Genomic DNA, 6000 nt, shown 5'->3' with positions numbered 1-6000 from the left:
GTTCGCAGTGCAAAGTTGCTCCGGAAGTAGATTAAGACTTCCGTGTCACGGTCGTCACTGTGGCAACCAAAACACACTCGAGTGAATTAACATTAGCACATGAATCGTTGCATTGGACGTACAGTTAAACATGTAACATGAAATGTCGGCTCATTTCAACACTGTACAAATAACACCGCTTTTAGTTGGTTTTGCGATGTGGCACTTAAACTCTCAGTTCGTATAGAGTTAAATTTATCTTATTTCAAATAGCAGCTTCCTGCTGTAGTTAAGGGAACACAGTGATGGCAATCTGAATCTCCGTGCCAGTTTCTCTGGACACAAAAAGTTCCCTTCGCTGTTGGTACACAGTTAAAACTTACTTGATCAAGCTTTTAAAACACTCCCATTCAAATTACTCTCGGACACACGCAGTGTTACGCGAGATTGCATTCACTTTGTGAACGGACACAGACAGGCAAACATTATTCTCTAATGTTAAACTTGGGGGAGTCAAATATCAAATTTGTCAAGTTGAGTCATCAAATTTCAGTCAAACACTGAAAACTGATCATCCACATTTCCCTGCTAATATTGTTTTTATTTGGTTTTATACAGGTGTCTGATGTTGATGCAGTCTGGGCACTAGTATCTGTTGGCTTGCTGACTATCACTGACGAATAAGTACTTCTCCAAATCTTGACCCTGTGTCTTCTGCCATCATTGTTCAGGGTAGTACTGCAAATAACAGTCTCCAGGGTCTACCTTCAACATTTGCTTCCCGACCACCATGTGCTACGTTTGCATCACTGCTACATGTGGGTTGCCCTGATACTGTGAAGAACACCTACAATATGATGCTTGACTTGGGACAGAAAAACTCATTGCCGTATTTAAAATCATTGTACCGCTACCTTCATTGTTTAACATAACCAAAAGCAGATTTTTTTGCTTTGTTTCAAAGTGTTTGTAATACAAGTTAAAACTACATTGAAAAAAATATATCATCTTTAACTTTGAACTGTCACTACATTTGATTTCATTATGTGTGTGAAGAATAGAACATTGTTGTCATGAATTTGTAATAGATTTTTGAAGCATTTAAGTTACTAGAGTAACGGTAACTTTTTTTTAAGGCAATTGGTCAAAACTAGATTTCTGTTCAAGTAAATACAACTTTCCAAAAATTCCAAGTCGCAGGAAATGTTACTTGATTTAGCTAAACTTAAATGAGTTGTTAGAAATGCGTACATAGTATAATGTACTTAATTTAGTTGTTGAAAATTGGGATACTGAGTTACAAGAACTTGTGTGTAAGTTTACAACACTTATAAATAAACCTTTTTTAGTAACTATTCTTATTTCACTTTACTTGTTTTTTTCAAGGCAATCGCTTTGCATGTTTTTTTTAAATAAGGTTTACTCATTATAATTTACAGTGCAGACAACCTCCCTGCCCACTGAACACTAGTTAGATCAATTCAGAACACTGTAACTGTAATAAAGTACTGTTACTATAGTTACTATACTGTACTACACTGTGCGATTCTTTCAGCTCTCTCTCCAGTGCTAGGATGCATTTTTAAAGCAGTCACCTGTGCTCCTGTTCATAATTTCCTGAGATTATAACTGGTGTCATCAGTTTTGCTACTGAATGCCTGCTTATGGATAATTGTGTGTTATTTGAATTCACACTGTGACAATAGAGTTAACTATTTGATGTGTTTGTGTTTTATGAATGAGAACATAAAATATATGTAAAATGAGGCCAACTTTGGAGAAATCATAAAACAAATTGTAATGTGTGTATATATGCAATCCAGTATAATATATAGCCTAGCTAGAATATTATCATTTCTAAACTACTAAATTATTAAAACATTACATGATTGAAGTGTTTACTCATGGTCCATTGTTAATTTCGAATTTGGCCTTTGGATTTAACTTTTAATGCATTAAGCCGTTTTTCAATTTATGTTTTCTGGTGGACAAAACACTTAAACTTATACAAATGTTGTCTTTTTGGTTTATACTGTCCTTATCTTGGTGCCATTATTGATATATGATGCTTACAAGAAAGCTGTGAATTGGTTGTTCCTGGTTGTTGTTTTACATGTGCGCTTCTAAATAACATTGTAAGTTCATTGATTAGATATACTGCAGTGTAATTTTAATTTTACTCATATTTTCGTCAGCATTCTGAAGATTATGAAATATTTGTGGATTTGGAGGAACTAAATTGTTATAAAATGCAGGTTTTTCTTTCATTTTGCTCCGAACAACAACAAAAAAACCACTTACCTACAGCACCTAAGACATTTGACAAAATCACACACACCAATGAAAAAAAAAAAGATATTAAAAACGACAAGGCGAATGACGTCACGTAGCTTCTCACGTGAGAATGGGGCGACGAAAGTGTAGTGCTTCTTTTCACACGTCTTTGGTCACGGCAAGGTAAGCGACGATCGACACGATGATCGCTTAGTTTGCAAATCAAATGCATAAACCACACCCCATATCTGAGCGCCATATTGAATTACATCAAGTTTATTAGCAACACTGCCCTTATGAAAAATAACCATGGTTTTATTAAAGTAAAACTGTAGAAACCCATGTTTTTTTGGTGTGTTGACTACCATTTGTATAACCACAGATTTACTACAAATACCATGGTTAAACTATGGCTAATATAGCAAAACCATGGTTAATTTGTGGTTACCATGGTTTTTTGGTTTTATTTGTAGTAAAACCATGGTTAATTTTCGTAAGGGTGTGCACGAGCGTGAATCGCGCGATAGCCATCTTTGATCTCACAGGTGTCAGATCCACTACGAGAAGAGAGATCTGTCCGGCTTGCCTGCGCTTTGTTCACTCCTCTCACTGCAGCCGCCTACTCTCGCATACATTTCAGGCGAGGCAAGGCGCATCTCAAACAATAGTTTGCCTAATAGTTTGAAATATTTTGTAGTCATTGGTTTTAAATTCCAGAGGGGCTGGGAACCCCAAACCTTAAATGGCCCATTTTACCTGATGGCCCATTTTATATCACACTAGATTTAGATGTAACATTTAATATTTAGATGTAACTATTCAAAATATCTCTAAGTTGACAAATATTGTTGTAAATGTGCTAAAATGTGACCTTCAAAAATTCATACCAGTTTTTTAAATATTGTTTGGAGCTAAATGTGACTAAATGTTGCTGTATTTTTTTCAGCGTGAGCCGCTTTACAAACGGCGCCCACATTTTCATGATCACGCTGTGATCCGCAGCAGCTGGATGCAATCATCGAATGTAAATGTCCATTGGCTCGTTTAGTTCACACTCGAAGTAGATTGGTCTCTTGAAGCGAAATCCGAATTCGTCGGTCGACGTAACTCAGTGACCGACTGGAAGGGATATATAAGCTCTCCCTCAACAACATGTACCATACTTAATGCAAGTTTCTAATGCATCACATCAGAGGAGAATCTCCAGTGACTGCTGAATCCTGAACTAACAAGATAAGGTTGTTTGTTTAATTACTGTCACTGTGATATTGATCATTACATGTTTTATCCGGTGTCCTGACATTTTATCCTACCCGTCAAATTTTCCTACACGGGTTTAGGCTACTGCGCACATCAATATCTTGTCCATTTTCTCAAGCTAAACAACGATATTTAATGTATCAGCATTACTGTAAAGATAGGTTTAGGGTTGGTGTAGGTGTAGACTTTAATAAAAAAAAAAATAATCTAATTGGTCGAAAATCATTTATTATTGGTTTTCTGTAGCTGTATCCCTTCTAGCTACAACTGTGATATAACACGTAATTACTGTATTTGCAGTACTGTAAATGGTACACTGTTAAATGTTGCTGTAGATTTAGCAGCACAGTACTGTAAAAACCTACAATACAATACTGCATTTCTATATTACAGTAAAATACCGTAATTTGTATTGCATTCTGGGTAATTTTGATCGAGCGGGAACATTTTACAGTACATTTTAATGTTGCTGTAACCTAGCTGTAACCTGGTTGTAATATGCCAGGCAATAATACAGGGTTGCTGTAAACAGAGAGCGCGCGTGACGTCAGAGCACAAATCCAGACCATTCACGGATGAAGTCTCAGCAGTCAGCAGATATCTGGATATTAATTGGTAAGTTAATTTTATAATAAGGTTTTATGATGTTACGCTATAGTGTACATATGTGAAATGACAGTGGTAGTTTAGTGGAAGTTTAGCCAGCGACAGTTGCAAAAACACTATTAACGTTAGTTAGATCTGCTGAACTCCGCTGCTTTACCGACATTTTCAAATCTTATCACTCCGTGAATTAACGTTAACAAGACCTTATAGCTGCTAACGTTAGTTTATTTCGACCAAAACAGACTTGATTGTTGTTGGAACACAAATCGAGGTGGTTACACATACACATATACTTGCATACACTTGCATACACATATACTTAGTCACACATACATACTGCAGAATGCTCAAATACATGAAATGCACAACGACACACCTAAAGTCGCTCAAGCACATACACGCAAACTCTACACACACAAGACGTGCGGAACTATCCACACATATACTCCTATGAGACGTACACGCACATACTTATTTGAGACGCGAGCACAGACACACAAAATGACATAGAAGAGTATGTGCGCGAGTTTGTGTTTGTGTGTGCTCTCGTCTCACGGAGTATGTGCGTGTATAGTTTGTGTGTACTTTAAGTATACAAGTATGTGCTTGGAGAGTTTGCGTGTATGTGCGTGAGCACATTTAGGTGTGTCGTTGTAAATTTCATATTTATTTGTTTGAGCATTCTGCAGTATACATGTATGTGTGACTACTTAGTATATGTGTATGCAAGTGTTTCATATACTGTATGTATGTGTTCGAATGAAGTTTTATTTAAGACCTAGAAGTCTCAAACATTGTTCTTTCTTTTTTTAAGGACATTCAATCACGACAGCATCCAGGTGGATGCTGTCAATCGAGGGAAGAGTTTTGTTGACACTGGACAACAGTGACAATATTATAACCGCCTTTGCAGTGCTTTTTGCAAGCTATTATATTTTTAACATCGAGTACCAGGAGTCTGCTGCATGTACATTAGAGCTTGCTCAGAGGCAAGTAAATTTATTTCTGCATTTCACTTTTGTATTTTATTTCTGCATTTCACTTTTGTAATAGAAGCATATTTATTGAGTTGTATGATATTTCTAACAGGTTCCTCGTCAGAATTAACCCGGAAGACGGCAATGCCAGCATGAAATTAAAGTGTACAGCCAGACAAGGAGTGAGCAAGAAAACCAAGAGGGTGGTCCAGAGGAAAGTGACAACCATCAACCCTCATGTTAATAGTTTTATTCGGTCGTTGATTGAGTTTGAATGGAAAACGTCAAACTAAACACACACGCACACACACACACATACAACACAAACATATACATACAGATGTTTGTACAGTTAAATCATACACTGTCAAACATACACATTTTTGTACAGCTACACTCACATCCACACACTCGCCTACACACACACACACACACACACACACTCACACATTCACAGACACAAATCGTACACTGTCAAACATACACATATTTTTGTACAGCTACACTCACATTCACACACTCGCCTGCACACACACACACACTCACTCACACATTCACAGACACAAATCGTACACTGTCAAACATACACATATTTTTCTACAGCTACACTCACATCCACACACTCACCTACACACACACCCACTCACCTGCACACATACCCATACGACACAAACATATACATACACATGTTTGTACAGTTACCAATTGATATTCACAATCATACACCCACTCACACATTCACTGACACAAATCGTACACTGTCAAACATACACATATTTTTGTACAGCTACACTCACATCCACACACTTCCCCTGCACACACACACACACACACACACATATACAACACAAACATATACATACAGATGTTTGTACAGTTACCCATTGATATTGATACACACACA

General features: G+C 37.0%; 2 protein-coding genes across 2 annotated transcripts in view; one reads left to right on the top strand and one right to left on the bottom strand.

Annotated features, from left to right (window-relative positions):
- Positions 1 to 6000, bottom strand: part of LOC132132151 (fish-egg lectin) — a 132583-nt gene that overhangs the window by 64894 nt on the left and 61689 nt on the right. The gene's annotated exons all lie outside the window — the stretch shown is intronic.
- Positions 1 to 6000, top strand: part of LOC132132339 (fish-egg lectin-like) — a 173187-nt gene that overhangs the window by 165051 nt on the left and 2136 nt on the right. The gene's annotated exons all lie outside the window — the stretch shown is intronic.

The sequence above is a fragment of the Carassius carassius genome, chromosome 49 (assembly GCF_963082965.1).
Source record: "Carassius carassius chromosome 49, fCarCar2.1, whole genome shotgun sequence".
Classification (NCBI taxonomy): Eukaryota; Metazoa; Chordata; class Actinopteri; order Cypriniformes; family Cyprinidae; genus Carassius; species Carassius carassius.
Note: the sequence above shows the minus strand (reverse complement) of the source record. Positions and strands in the feature narration are given on the sequence as shown.